The 20040-nt window shown below is 36.9% G+C and overlaps 1 protein-coding gene across 1 annotated transcript in view; it reads right to left on the bottom strand.

Moving 5' to 3' along the window:
* Positions 1 to 20040, bottom strand: part of LOC101737413 (uncharacterized) — a 195396-nt gene that overhangs the window by 44980 nt on the left and 130376 nt on the right. The gene's annotated exons all lie outside the window — the stretch shown is intronic.

Consider the following 20040-nt stretch of genomic DNA (forward strand, 5'->3'; position numbering starts at 1 on the left):
TAATACCGCTTAGTCGCACCCCCGATGCGTTTGTTCAATTGGCGAGAAATTGCGACGCGACTAAGCTTGCGGAAAATTGGCGATATCGTTAATATTCACCCGAAACCGGCGGTTCACGTGGCGACTACAAATAACAAGTAGACATCCCCTATCGATTTATGCTCCGTCGTTTTAAGTGATGTATAGGCCTCAAGTAGCCAACCCGCAGCTATCTATCGAAGATTATATCGTGTAACTGACGCAGTCCACTGAGATAGATTTGAATTTTGGTAACGCGATCTCTTAATATTTTATCGGAACATCCTTGTTTAGTACTTAATAATTCTGCTATCCGAAAATTTGGTGAGGCCATTAAAGTTGTTTTAATTTTATTTTTTATTGCCTAGATGGGTGGACGAGCTCACAGCCCACCTGGTGTAAAGTGGTTACTGGAGCCCATAGACATCTACGACGTAAATACACGACCCACCTTGAGATATAAGTTCTAAGGTCTCAGTATAGTTACAACGGCTGCCCCACCCTTCGAACCGAAATGCATTACTGCTTCACGACAGAAATAGGCGGGGTGGTGGTACCTACCCGTGCGGACTCATAAGAGGTCCTACCACCAGTATGCAGTAAAGTCTCCATAATTGAATCGTTGTTTCGGGGCGAGGATGCCTGAAAGGAAAATAGCTTATTCAAGCGACGTCCATAAAACATCGATATCTTGACAAAGCATAACAGACTCAGGTGAGAGACTAAGTAACTTTTTCCGGTGCGTTAAGCCGTTCGTCTCAGGAAATTGGTGACAAAAATATTCCGGTCATGCAGAGGCCCCTTGTTAACGCTACCCCAAGAATACAAGAAAATTCACCCCCTCCTGACGCGGCTCGTTTTGGGAACTCCTCGGTCTACACAAAGTTTTTATGGTAACATTGAATGGCTTTATTCAAGATGACACTATTTTCGTGTGCTTAGTAGTACGCTAATAAATAAATGAAATAAATAACCGGCTCAAATTAAGATTATTTGGGAAAATATAACAAGAATCTGACTTGCGTTAAAGACATTTTCAAGAAATATTACATTTTTTTTTTTTTATTGCTTAGATGAGTGGACGAGCTCACAGCCCACCTGGTGTTAAGTGGTTACTGGAGCCCATAGACATCTACAACGTAAATGCGCCACCCACCTTGAGATATAAGTTCTAAGGTCTCAATTATAGTTACAACGGCTGCCCCACCCTTCAAACCGAAACGCATTACTGCTTCACGGCAGAAATAGGCAGGGTGGTGGTACCTACCCGTGCGGACTCACAAGAGGTCCTACCACCAGTAAAATACACACACACAAATCCAAAACAACAGTCAGTGCGTCGGACTTACGAGCAGCAATAAATGTTCATGGAAAATGGTCATCTTTCCTTTGTTCGTACACATTGCTGTTAGCTATTTCATGCTATATTTTTTTTATGAAGGAAGGATCACCCTAGAGCCTTTTCGATTTCACCAGAACGGCAGGGGCTCAGCCAGAAGGAGCAGGATTTGATAACAGCTACCGATGGAGACCTAACAGCTCCAAAGGCAGTTGCTTTGCGAATGCATCTACTTTCTTACTTAATTTTAAACACTACGATTCAACGTTTTTTTTTTTCAATAACTCAGTGAAATTAATATTTATTATTCAGTTTTGAATTAGTAATCTTTAATTCACTCGATTCAATTTTGGTCATTCATAAATAGAACAGCGTTTTTTTTTTACTTATTGCTTAGATGTGTGAACGAGCTCACAGCCCCCCATAGAAATCTACAACGTAAATGCGCCACCCACTTTGAGGTATAAGTTCTAAGGTCAAAACTTTAATGAAATTTTTAGAGACTCCGTCGAACAATTCTTGTTCGTATTTTCAAAACGTATATTTCGACGACAATAACAACAATAACATTCAAAAAGCAAAATGTTATTTATATTTTTGCGTGTCTCTTTTCAGCGCGCTATAATCAAAGTTTATTGCCCATATTTCAAACTGACTAACGAATGGTTGAAAGCATAACCACGAATCCAAAATCAAAATATAACACAACATTACGCTCGGGAAATGATTGTCTGATAGCTAATATGCAAATACAATGTATATAGATAAAATAAATAAGGTTTATTCGTGTGTTTGTCCCTTATACGTTCCTTAGCCATTTGAAACTCAGTGCATTTATTGTTGGCGATTCATAGTTAGAACATTAATATCAAATTGCGCAAGAAAAGTTTTAACGAATTGACGTAGCTCAAACATTTAGCGATAACCATAAGGGAGCGTGGTTTCAGTAGTCAACATTTAAATCTATATATATAAAAATGAATTGCTGTTCGTTAGTCTCGCTAAAACCCGAGAACGACTGGACCGATTGGGCTAATTTTGGTCTTGAATTATTTGCGGAAGTCCAGAGAAGATTTAAATGGTAGATAAATATGAAAATGCTCAGAATTAAATAAAAATAACAATTTTGTTTTTCCTTTGATGCATCCCCCGTCGGACGGATTCCTTTTGTTTATTTTAATTTTAATTTAGGTCTGCTAGGTCAGCTTGTTATGTTAAAAGTATACTAATTACTGTGTTCTAAATAAAGAAACTACAAAATTGTAGAAAGTACCTCAACACGCTTACAAAACAACGCGAGAATCAAAGAACATCAAGCCAGTTAATTGCGCGTACAACTTCGACAGAAGTAGAAAAGTTCGTGTTTTGGTTCGGTATCATTGCGAGAAACGTTTTTCCTCATTAGTACCTTTCCCGGTCTTAATAACTGCGGCTAACGAACGATGCCACGGAAGAAATACTACTATTCCGTACCTACAGATTTGAAAAAGTTTATGTGGTCTCTTATTTTAGACAGCTTCGGGCACTTTCCGCAGAGGTCGAGGGTTTCGAACTAATTCTATGCCGGGAACGGGTTGTTCGCTTACCGTAAACAGATAAATATCCAGCAACATCAGCTTCGTACGTTTAGGGTTATCAAAGTATTTAACGAGGTGTAAATTAAGAGTTTTCTTCATCATGAAAAATATACTTTTTAACACGCTTTTATTAACCTGGTATGTATAATATGTAAGTTTGTTTGTTTTTACTGGTGGTAGGACCTCTTGTGAGTTTGTGCGGGTAAGTACCACCACCCTGCCTATTTCTGCCGTGAAGCAGTAATGCGTTTCAGTTTGAAGGGTGGGGCAGCCGTTGATACTTGAGACCTTAGAACTTATATCTCAAGGTTTTACAGCGTAGATGTCTATGGGCTCCAGTAACCACTTAACACCAAGTGGGCTCTGAGCTCGTCCACTCGTGTAAGCAAAAATAAAAAAGTGACGAGATCATTGAACGCCACGTTCACCGACTTCAAAATGTCCGATTAACTTGGAAATTTCCACACGCATCAAGGACCGATGACGTCACAACAATTTTATTACTCGTTCTAATATCCTGATCAGTATCAACAGAATAAAAAAGAGATGAAATTAATTGTTACGTTTGCTAATTAAGCGCGTTTTTTAGTACCTAAACCACATATATCTTTATATATATATTTCTTCTGTACGTGTGTTTGTCACTGAACTCCTCCTAAGCGGCTGGACCAATTTGAATAATTTTTTTTAAATGCGTTTGGGTGGCACCCTGAATGGTTTACGAATTAGCCTGGCAGATGGCGCTGCAGTCGGTATCTAGGTTATTTATCTTTCCTAGTATTAATTCATATGGCAAAACAACGTTTGCTGGGCCAGCTAGTTATATATAAATTTCAATCATGTCCTTCTGCGGCCACATAATGAGGCGTGCATACGGTATTATTCGTGCTAAGAATAGATATGGTTCTAGAAGGAGTTTGAAAAGGCCATGAATAAGGCCAAGGTACGAGAATGATTCTGAATTAATAAAATGCATGTCTACAGATTAAATATGCCGAAACGATACATCACCATTGTTACAACAGGTACTGTCAAATCCATGTTATATAAGTTAATATTAATGATTCTTTTTCTAATAAATAACTGGCTAGACTGCTATCGTGCAAAACCCTTCTAGGTTAATGCAAATATCTTTACTTATATTATTAATTTGTTACGTAATTAACTTCCCATTAAAATAAACAATATAGTACTCGAATATAACAAAACATGACGATTTCTCTTCCAAATAACCAACCGATTACGACTTAATTGCACCAGTTACATATAATACTGCCAATTGTCTGGCACAATGGCTACAAAACCTTTCGTTATTACGGGCAGGTAGGTATTCAAGGATTCTTCGATTAATGCTATACTCATGTGAAGTGTGATCGTTTATCTGGTACAAATCTTGTTCGAGGATTAATGTTAATATTGTAATGTAACTGAAAATAATTAAATGAAGATATTTTTGAAACATCCAATTATTCTCGACCTAGCTACGCATAGTAAGTACATGAAACATTAGTTATATAAGACAAAACATGAATATCTTCATTCTTTATTTGTACACACTGTTAATAAAATACAGTAATTGGGATAAGATATAAAAAATAGCGAGCTTAACTCAACAATTGAGTTATCTACCAGCTAACCGTTCTCAAAGAAGGAAAGCTTTACATTAGTGGGTAGATGAGTACAATCTAATTAGCAATAGAAATAACAAAAATAAACACTAATACATAATATCAAACTATATACATACACAATTACACACATAAATAACATAAACATATACATACAGATAATATCATGTCTATTAATTATACAGAATTTCATTTTTCATTTATTTTAAGTAATACTGTTTTCATAATTAATTTAATTACTCAAAGTTAAGCAAAAAACGCTATTTCATAACAGACTACTTTGACATTTCATCAGAAATTACCGATGTATCTAATTCCGTTCCTCCTTGACGCTGTTTACTGACTGTTTAAATACAACGTTTATATCCATTAAGGGCACTTCCGACACGTAACCGGGTAATCATATTCCGGGCAGGCACGGCATAAATCATAAGAGGATAACCGGAGGCAAAAAACAACGTGTTCGGACTCACGCACCTCCCTAACCACAGTTTATTGTAGGTTCCACATTCACTTTATTGCAGTGCCCGTACGATGTGGATAACACCTATTCGGCTTATTTAGTGCCCTGTTTTTGTACAGACTCATTTTGGCAAGGAGTTCGTTTAGTGGATTCGCCGCCGCAGGGCGTGAGTCCTGGAAAGGCCGCGTTTCTTTTGTTATACATATAATTCAAGGGCGCTTTTTACAACTGTGTTATTGTATATCAGATCAAAACGACCATTTCGGTATTCTTGTATATCGTGAGCAAACAATCACTTTTTCAAACACACTTTCATATTTAATCGTTTTAAGATTACGTTCGCATTTTTTTAAAGAAAAATATATTTCAAGATGTTGCCGCTCGAAGTCTTAGAGATTAATTAACTTTACTTCAGCCTACAGCACTAGAAAACACAATAGCTTGTACTTGTTCAGCCCTACATTACAAGTAAAACCTTTCAAACTAAAACGTGTTACAACATTTTGCGACAGCACACAGTTTTAACCTAGATACTTGAGTGGAATAGATTAGTAATATCAAGTGAAACAGTGAAGAAGAAAAAAATTAAGTCGACTGTACATGTTACGATTTCGTATCTACTTATACAAGTGTCTTTTGGTTGTAACTAAATTTTTGCTAACTATTCTTTTTATACGTAGCGGCCATATTGAAATCGAAAAAATTGTCATACCCTAACAGTTCGTAACGTAATGAGCCACTGCTATAAACAGCTTACTTAGAAATACATATGGAGTATGAAAGTAAATGGTAATGGACCGTGTCAAAGGACATGCGAGAGAAGGGTGTGAGTGCAGAGATGACATATGTTAGGCCTGAATAGAAAGCGAGGATATGCTACGCCGACCCCACAGACCACATAAGGCCAAAAAGACGAAGAAGGCTTCTTTAAATACGTATGTTAATTGCCCGGTAATAATCGTCTTCTCGCATTAAAACTGTATAATCTCAAAACTTACTCATTTTACAGGAGAGTTTTTTAAATGTTTAACATGTGATATTTTTAATATTAATTATATTTGCAACATTTATTTTTTTATTTTTTAACAGTTGTATTAGCTGTATTTTAAAGTAAGATAAAATTATGTATGAATTTTGTTAATAGTAGTCAAAAAAAATGTAAAGAAAAAAAAACTAAAACAAAACTACGCTCTTTTGACAGTATGAGTAAAATACTGGTGATACCAAATGATTCCGCATATTAATTCAATTTCGAATATTTTTGGAAATTGTACACTTTTAATGCGTAAAGACGTAATATGAACAATGCACTCATTCGGAAACAATATAGAAGGTTTGTTCAATAAATATCTAACGTGTTATCTTTAATTTTGTCAGACAGCACGATTCTATTTGTGATGTATAGATTAATTCTGATACATGGATTAACTTTGTAAGAAATAATGAGTTTCCCAAAGGCCACAAGGAGTGGTGTTAATGGTAAACCATTCTCGAAGTCGAAACCGCAATAAACTACGCTACACTTAGCAGAAATACAGTTCATGTTTTGTGAACCGGTAATGTATCGTGAATAGAACGACGACTGCATCACTTCTTCCAGGTCGCGATTATATTACATTGCGTGCTAAAACCAAACAAGAATTTAATAATTCTTATTTTTTATAATTTAATTTTAGAATACATCACTTCAACGACCTGTCTTCATTTTCAGAAATACTTTTTTTATTCCTTGCTTTTCAGTACAAGATGTTATTCCTTACTCGTGAAAAGTATTCGTGAGTACGTATCCGGTATTAATTTTAGAAGTATCTGTACCTGCCTTCGATATTTGAACCGACAAATGTAGATCACTATGATCAAACATACTGACATCCAAATCAATCATATTAAATTCTTTGCATACTGATTTCACTTTCTATTTCACTATTATTATTTTTTTCGATCTCTTTTCCAATTTTAAAAAGATAATTTCAAATAGGAAATTGTATCAACACCATTTGATATAAAGAACAATTTACCCTGTTCTTTAAAACAAGCATATGATTATTCATTTAAAATTAGAGTTTATAATTTAAATTTTAATCGAACGTTTCTAGGTAAGGAAATATCAACGAACGCCTACTAAATACCGAGGGCGGTAGCTCCTTACCTGTCTACTTTCGGCAGCTACTGGCTTAAAGCTCTTACACAGAATATAAACGTTCTTTAACGACCGTACCCGGGAATCGAGTCGAATATTTACTTTTTCCGACATCCGCATTCGGCAAGCTTAGCCGGCTGTCACCTCGCATCGCCACGGTAATGGATAAAAATGAAATGCTACTTCACGACAGTAAGTTGGATTTGTGACATGCGTTTGTTTTGACACATAGCTGAGACGGGCATCGCTTTAACGTTCCGTGCTGTAAATTAGTTGAGGAATAAATAACAAATAATAAATAAATATTTACTAACAATCACACCACGATAACTGGTCCCGTGGTAAGTTCGTAAAGAACTTGTGTTACAGGTACCAGATAACGGAAATAAATGTAATATTTTTATTATACACATACATATATTTTAATATACATCCATAACCCTGGAAAAGACATTTTTTTTTTACTTTAAAGACATTTTTTAGGAATGAATTAATAATGTGCTTAATTTGTTTTCTACGTTATAAAATTACGACTATTGATTTTTACGTATATTAAGAAAGCACTGGAATGGAGACCTCGCACTCGACGTCATAACGTGGGCAGACAACTAATAAGTTGGACCGACGACCTGGTCAAAATAACTGCTAAGGACTGGATGCGAAAGGCAAGAGACCGAAAACAATGGAGTGCATATGAAAAGACTTACACTCAGCACTGGGTGGACAGAGGTTGTGGAAGAGAGATATTTAGAATAGACGGGCCAACGAATTTCTTACTTGCTGTTAAGTGGTTCTGTTATAAAATACCTATACTACTACTACTACTATTCTACTACCCATCTAATGATTGAATGAAAAATTAAGTAATAGAATAGTGTTCATTTCAAAAAATACCAAACATACTATTGGTATTGTGGTAAGTATTGAAAACTGAAAAAATAGCACCAATCAAATCATACAAAAACGTCTTGTTAAATTACACTTTTACCAGTAAATACCTCTGAACTGAAAGCGTAATATAGCATTATATATTGAAACCAAAACAAATTATCTAAAACAGCTTTCTCAAACAAATACAATAAAATAATGTAGCGATAAAATGCAGATCGAACAAAATCACCGATCTAGACTTCACGGTGATCGCACAAGAATAGTTAGTTCGTTGACTCCGTTGCCAAAGTATAATGTTTTAACTTACGAAAACATGGAACGAAGACATTGTTTTCCATTTAACTTCCGCTGCCGTGTCCGTTTACCGACACAACTTGAGCGTTATTCAACGCAGTTGTGTTCGATCTTTATGTAAACTAAAGTTTTTCGAGAAGTCGTTTGCTGCTTAGTACTGTCGTGTAGCAGTCAGTTTGTTTTACTTTATTGGTGGAGGACGTCTTGTGTGTCAGCACGGGTAGGCTCTGCCTATCATCCGGCTCGAAGGGCCAACTGTTGTATTATACAAATCAATCTGAGGTTTCAGAGGTGACGGGACGTCTTGGCAGGATTTTCAATGTCTGTAAGTTCCGGTAATCACTTAACACTAACTTTAACAGTAGGCAGAGACTTAGCTCTGGCATTGTTGATGGCCATGAGCGATGGTAACCACTCACCATCAGGTGGGCCGTATGCTCTTCTGTCTATAAGGGAAATAAAAAAAAACAGTAGGTGGGATGTGATCAGATACCAAAATAGGGGAATAACATTTTTCTTACGGCTATTATATTAATGTAGAATCAAGATATAAGTTGCAGCTGTGTTAGGTGACGCTAATCGAATTATTATGGGAGGCGTCGTAACGCAGACATCGCACGGCAGCTGATTGAGCAGAATCATTAATGCAATTAAGTACAATACAATTACTGACAGGATTGTCAGCGATTACTTAGTTAGTGTGTCTGTTTAAATAGGGCCCATTGTGTTGATATTTCATTATGAAGGCTAAATTTAAGATGCGTAGGCGATCTCTTCATATTTATCATAACGCCAAAGTGAGCTTATCTGAATGAATATAGTAGTACTGTTCGTGGACCTTAGTGTGGTGTTTTTATTTGAAAAAAAAAAAGAAAACATATTTGAGAGAGAAAGAGAGAATACACTTTATTGCACACCAAAACACAATTTACATTCAAAAAACAATCAAAAAAAGCAGATACATTTGTACAATAGGCGGTCTTATCGCTAAAAGCGATCTCTTTTGGACAACCGTTTAATTTACAGAAATTCTAGAAAATATAAAAATATAGCAGGTATGTCGCGGTGTTTTTTAATTTTTAAATTTTTTTTATATTTTTTTTTAACCTAAGCTGGTAGCCTGGAGCGGATATTCCAGCGTAACCGTGGCTAGTAGGTGAGATCACGGGGCTCTAACCTGACGACGATGCTAACACGAACCCTAGCAAGAGCCGTGCTTCGCAGAATCTACCACCGGATCGGAAACGCGACCCACTGAGAAGATCCGGCGAGAAACTCAGTGGGCTGTGTCTGAAAGTTAATTTACTCGTCGAGCCCTTCATCGCAAGCGACGGGTTCGACGAGAACGGTGACCGGTGCTTGAAGTACCTAAAAGCACCGTTAGTGAATCGGGAGGATCCGAGATGACGTGTTTTGGGCGACGTCGACTGCTTTCCATTCTGTCCGCAGGATGGTGTAATATAGATAATACATTATTATAGAAAATATATACATACAATAAACAAAATATATACCGTCTACATATAATATGAAATATATACCATTATACATATTTACATACAATACATACTAATATACTGATCAAATCTCGAAAAGCACAGTCAAGTTGTTTTCGCGAACTTGGTGATCCACGTGGTGAGTAACGATGGTGTTCACGTTGGAATGCTTCGGTACGTCGGCCGAAAAGTTACCACGGAAACGGTGGAGGATACTTGCACTAATACCTACCCTGTATCTTCCTTAGTAAATAAAACAAAACCCTATCATACGTCACGTCCGTCACGACAAAAATGCTCAATAGCGACGAATCACGACAGGAGATATCCGATTTCCGCTAATGCAAACGTTTTAATCATTAGTTCGAAATAAGAAATCTAAAATTCACTATCAAAATTAGTTGTACGCGATAAAAGTAATAAAAATAAACTAAAATATCTTCATAAAATATTGAAACGTTAATAAACTATCCAATCTTGTAAAAACTACAGGTATTCCGCGGTTCCATCCGCATTAAAATTATAAAACGCATTCTAATTTTGCAGTCTCATTATTTGTTTTCGTACAAAATTAGATTTTTTAACATCGGTCTTTAATCTACAATCGAACAAATACCCTGACAAAACATTAACTAATCGAAGATTTGGTGTGATTTTTAGCCAAGATATATACCGTGATTTTTAATAAATATATCCATGCAAACACTTTTGTTATAATTGAGTATTAATTCGAATTTTAGTTAAGTAATTATTTTAAAACTCGTGGCCTAAAAGATAAGACGCCCGGTGCAATCGTATCAAGCAATGCATCGGTGGTAGCACCCGAAGCAAGGTACCAATTTTTCAAATGAAACACGTACTTAAAAATATTCACGATTGACTTTCACGGTGAAGGAATAATATCGTGTAATAAAAAATCAAACCCGCAAAAAATATAATTCGCGTAATTGCTGGTGATAGGACGTCTTATGAATCAGCGCGGGTAGGTACCACCGCCCTGCCTATCTCTGCCGTGAAGCAGTAATGCGTTTCGGCTTGAAGAGCGGGGCAGTCGTTGTACTGTAAAAACTGAGACCTTAGAACTCATGTCTCGAGGCGGGTGGTGGCATTTACATTGTAGGTGTCTGTGGGTTCCGTTAACCACTTAACACCAGGTGGGCCGTGAGCTCGTCCACCAATTTAAGCAATAAAAATCAATTTAAAAGAATATAGATATATGTATTCGTAAAAATTTAATTATTATACTGAACACTAACAAGTCGATTCTCTTATACTGTACTGTGGTAGAACATTCTAAACTATCACTAATCATAAAATTCAAACAAAAACGCACTTTTAGTTTCTTGAAATTACTTAGAAAGTGATTTCGTAACATTTACCGTTGTTAAAACTCGCCAGAACATTTATTTGACGAGAATAATCATGTTTTTGTATTTCTATCATATTACGAGTGGTTTCTTTTCCTCTACTACTCAATCGCTAGTAACGAGGTAATATTCCAGCTACACCAGTTTGAAAGATGAGCTCACGGGTTTTTGTTTTTTATTGCCTTTGTAGGCAGACGAGCATACGGCCCACCTGATAGTAAGTGGTCACCATCGCTCATGGACGTCAGCAATGCCAGGAGCAGAGCTAAGCCGCTGCCTACCATTAAGTACTCTCCGCATGCCTCGTTTGAAGAAGGACATGTAATAGCGCTCGGGAAACACCGTGGAGAGGAGTTCATTCCAAAGACGGATGGTACGTGGCAAAAAAGATCTTTGGAAACGCACTGTCGATGAACGCAGCGGTTCCAGATAATATGGATGAACTCCGCTCCGATGGCGGGAGGTGCGATGGTAAAAAGCCAATGAGGGGATCAAAGTATGTGCTAGTGTAATATGTGTTAACAAAAGTCAGATCTCAGCATGAATACATGCATGGGTGAAAAATGCAACGTTGGGGCTTAAAGTGGGTTCAAATCTATTTAATTTTTTTTCTCTTAACTATCCTAATCACTGCTAGCCTAAATGCCTATTCCAGCAACCTTCAGACGGGTAGGTGAGCCTACGGGTTCAACCCGGAAGAACTTTCTTCTTCAGAAATAAAGAAATAGGCTGAATCGGGAAATTCAAATTCTCGTTTCACCTCGTGCTCTCCTTTTCTTGTACACGCTAGAGGCCCCAGAATATGTAACAAAGTGTGTTCCCAGTAACGAAAAAGTGGGCGCTATGAAATCTAACTAGATACTACTAGTTGTGGCATCTGGTTAGGTCTATGAAGTATATTTTATCGTACATATTAACTTGGCAATGAGAATAGCAGTAACAGTTCGTTGATCGTCGCTCATTAGATTCCACAGAGGATACGTCATAAGCAAATCTATACTTAATATTAAAAGCCGAAGAGTTTGTTTGAACGCGCTAATCTCAGGAACTACTGGTCCGATTTGAAAATTCTCTCAGTGTTAGATAGCCCATTAATTGAGGAAGGCTTAGGCTATATAACATCACGGTAAGACCAATACAAGTGGAGCACCAATAAATAATGTTTCAAAATAGGGGTTTAAATAGCTCTTTAATATTCTATAATTCAAAATATAATATTTTATATATATATATAATATTTTCACACTCTACGTATATGAAATGGGGGTAAAATTTTGCGTTATGCCAAAGTAACTATTCCACGCGGACGGAGTCGCGGGAAAAGGCTAGTAGTCTATACACATAATTGCGTCGAAAAGAATGCTCTCGTTAAACTTTAACCGATTTCCAAAAAATGAGAAGGTTCTCAATTTAACTTTCTTTTTTATTGTTCCCAGGAGAAACGATTTTGACAATTCTTTCTTTGTTTGAAAGCTGATGCCCCTAAGGTGGTCTCTTTCAATTTTATCAAATCTTACTATGATGGTGACTATGGTGGCGGTTGTTAAGTTACCCTTAATAAAACTTATTTAAATAACTTCGACTACATTAATGGTATTCTCATTTTATTTTGTGATTTTGGTTATATTTTTGGTAAAATTTTGTATTACTATTTGTAAATATTTCGAACGTAAAAAACAAACAGTCTACAAACAGTTTTAAACTAGTCTAACTCCATTTCAGGATTTCAAGTAACAATCGCTGACAAATATTTAATTTAGAACTGCTGGGTTTTTAGTATACTGCGGTTCTCCGTCTGAGGATGCGGTTACCATAGCTCCTAAACCACAACATGAATGATGCGGTTAGATAAAAGGTCGAACTGCTTGGGAACAGCGACGGTCCTACCCTTTAAGCTGGAATTTACGGTTTCTTGACGGTCGAATTTTTGCAACTACCTAAATATATTGACAGTGGAATACTCTCAAATAAATACTAAGGCATATTCTATTTAATGAAACTTGCTGTAAAATAATAATGATACCTTACGTTTTAACGGACTTCAAAAAAGGAGGAGGCTATCAGTTCGCCTGTATGTTTTTTTTGTTTGTTACCTCATAGCTTTTGACTGGGTGAATCGATTTTGATGATTCTTTTTTTATTAGAAAGCCGACGCTTCCGTGTGGTCTCATTTCAATTTAGTCCAGTTCTGATAATGGTATCCATGAGAAAACCATATAAGTCTTAAATTTGCATTAAGTACGTGCGCGACAAATAGATGAATAACTCAATAACTCAATATCACGCCAACACATTTCGATGATTATTGTTTTTAGTGTATATTAATTTGTTTTGGATTATCTTTTTTTTTCTATTTGAAGTCGATTTTTGTTAAAGCATGTCTATTTACAGTTAGGAACTATAGGAAAGTGCCAATGAAGCCCTGAGCCGCACACACTTTTTCCTTGGTAATAAAAACGTCCCGCATTCGATACTAATTTTAAGGCTATAGTTTGAAAACTCTAAAGCTTTTTCGTGTTTAAAGTCTGTAACTATGTTGCGTTGTACCGCAGTAATCGGTTTAGAAGGTGGTTGTCAGACGTGCCGCGCCTAACGGGTGCACGCGTTGACATAACTACGGGCACACGAAAATACACTAGATTTTTTTTATTGCTTAGATGGGTGGACGAGCTCACATCCCACCTTATGTTAAGTGGTTACTGGAGCCCATAGACATCTACAACGGAAATGCGCCACCCACCTTGAGATAAATTCTAAGGTCTCAGTATAGTTACAACGGCTGCCCCACCCTTCAAACCTTTGAGGAGCACAACTAGGACTCCACGCTGTTTACTGCGAAGTATTTTCCTTAAAACTCATTTGAGTGACATGAGCTCTAAGAGAATACAGCAGAGGCCATTCCGGAGATTAGTATTGTGAATTGATTTGTTAGATAATATCGATCGATCGATAATAGCGATTCATGATACAAATATTATTTTCACGGAGGAACCTTTTAAAATGAAACTTGAATGGATTTCAAAACCATTCCCTCGATTATCTTAATATTATGTTGCAATTACTCAAATGATATCCAGTCAAATGATTAAGTGTTTTCGAAAACAAAAACGAAATTAAACAACTTCCTTTATGTAAAGTGCCAAGAGACGCTACCATCTTGGAGTTGTCGGAAACAAAATAAATGAGAATAAATCAATCGACAATGGCGTCTGCCTGTCTGATTTTTCAACAGATAACATGTCCCTCGGAATCTTCGGAGAAAACGAAAGATGTGCGTGATCACATGAATTCTAAACGAAATTGAAAGATATTCAATAACGCTGTTTGGCTCTGAGCTTTGAATGTTCGGTCATTGACCTGGTAGATGTCAGAAACAAACACATATCTAAGAATAATAGTTTGATACTTTTGAATTTCGTAGTATAATACAATGGTTATTAATACGGACACTATTTGTTAGCATTATAAATAATATCAAACATAGTGTTTTTCTATCGATAATAATGCTGCAAGTTATAAAAATTCAAATTAGTAGACCAAATCCATACGCAACTAATACTAAATTTAAATGTTTTATTATATTAATATTATCGTAAAATTAATTTAGTTACTTTTTGATTAGGGAGTAAACAATTAAAGGAGAATGCATTATTTTTCATTATTTTATTCGCGATCGTTTTTACAAACGGTAAACGGTGTTAGGGGATCGGTATACCTACCCGCATCACAAATTCCGTACATCAAGCTAGTTCACACGGGCTGCATTGTAATGGCCTGACCAGCCCAGTTCGCACATAAGTATAGTAAAACAGCGTACAAGACAAATACGAAATAACTGGGAACTATTTCGAAATTCGTAATGAGTACGCTAATATTGAATGATTAGTAAGAACAGGGTAGTACTGAACTTCATAGATAATTCTTTTTAAAATATAATAATATGGTCCCAAGGTAGTATCTGCTACTGTAGAGAGATGAGATTAAAGATGGCGGAGACACACTAACATCGAATACTAAATATCTCTACTAAAGATATTGGTTGTAACAAGGAATCAATCCTGAGCCTATAGTAACGTATAGTAGTAGGTTACACATTTTCATTTTACAAATTTTAAAATTTCAAATCACTAGCATCTTTCGTGGTCAAGGACAAAAAAGGCTTTTTTCATTTAAAATTTTTGATTTCAAACGTATAATCTATATATTAATACGTGAAGCAAAAATTTTGTATCCCTTTTTACGAAAATTGCGCGGACGGAGGAGTATGAAATTTTCCACACTTATAGAGAATATAGAGAAGAAGTGCACAATGCTAATATTTTTTTAAAATAATGCATAAAAGATACATTAAATCAATAAAGAAAACATTACACACACTAGATACCATGTATTTGACGCACACACGCATGCATACTATTTATTGTCAAACTTTTGTTCTTGACGTCTGTGGTCAAATTGAGAATAGATTAAATATTGTTTGTCTTTATTAATAATCTTTTATAGTGTAGCCTTGGCGAAATTTGTGATTATCGAAGTATAAAATATAATCATAATAGTGAACAAGCTCATTATACAATTCCAATTAATTATAGTCAAATTTCGACTACTGCGGGACCTCTAGTATAAGTTAATTCGCTACGAGTCTTCGATTTGTGAGTACGTAAGAATTGAGTATTACGATTGAATATTTATGAAATTTTTAAGAATTTATGACAAAAATACTTTAAAATACGTTCCTTGCGCTTCGGTCCATCGACGCGAATAACTAGTAGAACTCGAACGTATCCATAACGCGTCTGCGATTCGCATATTACCTGCTACTTCTGAAGAACCACGGTATTACTTTATTATATCATAGTTTTAACTACAAAGGAAGGGTCCGGGGGTATGCGGTTATCACTCACCTTTATAGGGCACTAATATTGAGTTACGATCGTTTCCAGAGCCCCCGTCGAGATTCTAATGATAATTGACGACGTACATTTAAAAAGACGAGTTGCCAAACTTAGATCTTATCGTAACGTAAAACGGGACCCTATTCCCGCAATATTTCACCCCTACCAATTTGAATAAGAAATCCTCTTAATATTTTCATTCCATTCGAAAACTCTTTCCGGATTCTTCGAAAAAAAAAAAAAAAAAAAAAACTTCACAGATATTATTAGCTAATGAAAAACGTTTTGATGAAAATTATTCGTCAGTTTACCGTGTTGTCGAAGCGTTTGCGTTCTAAATTAAACGTTGCCGCCACTGGAAAGCAATATTCCCCGGTCGGAGCGGCCAGGAAAGAAATAACAGGACGAGTAGAGACCAATGCAAACAGCTTGTACCGGAGCATCGTTTGGAAATACGCTTTGAGGCATTAAATCACCGTAACACAAATTCGTCCGGTAGCTCTTATAGACTCTTCAGTTTTATTGCTTTAGTTTCGCTATTTGGTCTGCATAAATAATATAGATATTGGCTGTGTTATCTTTTAAAAAAAATATCCAATTCACTAAATTTATTTAGACTTCGATCGAAAATTAGAGATAAAACATCAAATTAAATTATAATTCATAAAAATATATAAATTAGGCGTTCAAACACACTATACTTAAATAACAATATAAGCGACGAAAGGCTTACAATAAAACATTTTTCTATAACAATGGTGTTGTTAATCAAGAATGGGTCATCCGAGTCTCATCTCCTACGTGCTTGCTTAAAGATCAATACCGTCGCACAATTTAAAAAAACTTTTACAAGACCCTGGTTCCATAATAACGGTATAATTATGAACAATAGAACAAAAGACAAAATATACTTTCAAATTAACACAACACTAACGATAAGTTAGAACCGAGATAAGAGGCTACTTTCAGACTAGAGAGTAGCGTCGCTGTACGCTCCATAAACCATAAATCTGGAATGGAAAAGAAAAAAGGCGAGAGAGGCGGCCAAGCTGGTGCTATGGGCTTGTTTGTCGCACTCATATTGATTTATTTACGCTATAAATCTAGCACCGGATTAATCAAGCTAACTTCTGTCAGCCAGGCAATATGTCGATTGTGTTCCAAGGATTCGCGTACTAAATTCCGAACACATAAAACACGGTTGCGATAATTCGGTACTTGACATTTTTGTTATACGATAATATGCATTTTATTCATTCTGGTACATTCTATTTTGCTCACTCTTTTCGTGTTTGCTTGTTTGTAAACTCCGATGAAATCGTAAGATTCACAGCAACTGAGAAAACATAATTTAAAATACTTAAGATTACATCGAAAAATAGCATAGTTATTCACATACGAGAAATTGGTAACATTCTCAAAAAATTGCCATATGATGCCAAGAGTATTTATGTCCCGTTATAATAAACGTTTATAATAAACGGACACATCAAAGGAAAAACAAAATTGTTATTTTTATTAAATCCGAGCATTTTCATATTTAACTACCTTTTAAGCCTTCTCTGGACTTCCACGAATAATCCAAGACCAAAATTAGCCAAATCGGTCCAGCCGTTATCGAGTTTTAGCGAGACTAACGAACAGCAGTTTTAGAAGTCGTCGTGGCCTAAATAGAAGTCGTCGTGGCCTAAAAGATAAGACGTCCGGTGCATTCGTGTTGAAGCGATGCACCGGTGTTCGAATCCCGCAGGCGGGTACCAATTTTTCTAATGAAATACGTACTCAACAAATGCTCACGATTGACTTCCACGGTGAACGAATAACATCGTGTAATAAAAGTGAAACCCGCAAAATTATAATTTGCGTAATTACTGATGGTAGGACCTGTTGTGAGTCCGCGCGGGTAGGTACCACAGCCCTGCCTATTTCTGCCGTGAAGCAGTAATGCGTTTCGGTTTGAAGGGTGGGGCAGCCGTTGTAATTATACTGAGACATGACACATTATATTGAGACTGATCTCTAGGTGGGTGGCGCATTTACGTTGTAGATGTCTATGGGCTCCAGTAACCACTTAACACCAGGTGGGCTGCGAGCTCGTCTCCCCATCTAAGCAATAAAAAAAAAAACAGCAATTCATTTATATATATATAGATTTATCTAGAAGTAAAATTAATTATCAATGATAAAAAACGGGCTGTAATAATTGTAATCCAATGACAACATAAAGTCACTTAAAATTTTTCTTCTATGCTTCTCATCAAACAGCATCAGCGCTTTGCGGAAAAATGAGCATGTAAAGAAATTAAAGCAAGAACAACAGTGAGATTCCGACCAATTCTAATGTATTCAGCCGTATAGAATAGGTAGTTTGTTTTTGTTTTTATGACCAACAGACCATCATATGTAAGTAGATATTTGCTTAAAGTAGGTATCCGTTTTATGACCGCCGTTTATAGCGTCCACTCTGTAATGGAATCCTGTATAGAGGCTAAATTGTGGATCTTTTCGACGTACTAACTTAGGTTTATGAGTTGTTAAGAGTGTAACAGAAAGGGTACAGATGCAATACTTTTTTTTTTTTTTTTTTTTTTTTTTTTCCTGCCCTTCTCCCATTCACCTGGGGTCAGCGCAACATGTTTTCTCCTTCCATACTCTTCTATCATATACCATTTCTTCGCTCACTCCCCTCCTACCCATATCGTCTTTCACACAATCCATCCATTTCTTCTTAGGTCTACCTCTTCCTCTAAATCCTTCCACATTCATAGTTAACACTCTCTTAACAACCTCATTTTCATTCCGTCTCATCACATGTCCATACCATCCCAAACGTGCACTCCTCAGCTTCTCTGTCACAGGTGCCACTTTCAGACTTCCTCTAACATATTCATTCCGTATTCTATCCATTCTCGTTACTCCACACATCCATCGCAACATTCGCATCTCTGCTGCATGCAATCGCCTTTCATCCGCCAGTTTCGTTGTCCAACACGCTGATCCATACAAGACGGCAGGCCTTATTAAGGTCTTATATATCTTCCCTTTTAGGGGAAGAGGGATGTGCGAGTCACATATGGTGCCCGTGACCTGCCGCCATTTCATCCATCCTGCGTCAATTCTGTGCCTGACAGTACGATCCAGTTCACCGTCGCTTTGGATAACAGACCCTAGGTAGCGGAAGTCTTGACATACTGGCAAAGGTGTTCCGTCGAGGGAAATGGGTGCAAAATTGGAGAGACCGCCAAAATCACAGAACAGATGTTCGGTTTTCGATCTGCTGATTTTTAGGCCAACACTCTCCAACTTGCATCGCCATTTCTCCAGTATGTTTTGGACCTCGAGCCCGTTTTCTCCGACGAGCACTATGTCATCGGCAAACAGCATACACCAAGGGGGCTCTTCCTGTATCTCCGATGTCAAGGCATCCATCACAAGCAGGAAGAGATAGGGACTTAGTGCAGACCCTTGGTGTAAGCCCACTGCCACATTGAACTCGTCGGAATTCCCCGCGGCGGTTCGTACATACGTCCTGGCTCGACTGTACATGGCACAGATTAACCTCACATACTTACCAGGTATACCTTTCTCATTCAATGCCCACCACAAAACTGCTCTAGGTACTCGGTCGTACGCTTTCTCTAGATCAACGAACACCATATGCAGATTCCTGTGCACGTCGCGATGTTTTTCGCACACTTGGCGGAGTGCAAATATGGCGTCCGTTGTCCCGCGACCAGGCATGAACCCGAACTGGTTTTGGGTGATCTCACTTTCATCTCGCAATCGCTTTTCTATCACTTTCTCCCAAACTTTCATACTATGAGACATAAGCTTTATTCCCCGATAGCTGCCACAGTCTTGCACATCCCCTTTATTTTTGTATATGGGCACCAGCGTACTGATGCTCCATTCCGTAGGGATCACTTCTTCTT

Source organism: Bombyx mori, chromosome 17, assembly GCF_030269925.1.
Source record: "Bombyx mori chromosome 17, ASM3026992v2".
Taxonomy (NCBI): domain Eukaryota; kingdom Metazoa; phylum Arthropoda; class Insecta; order Lepidoptera; family Bombycidae; genus Bombyx; species Bombyx mori.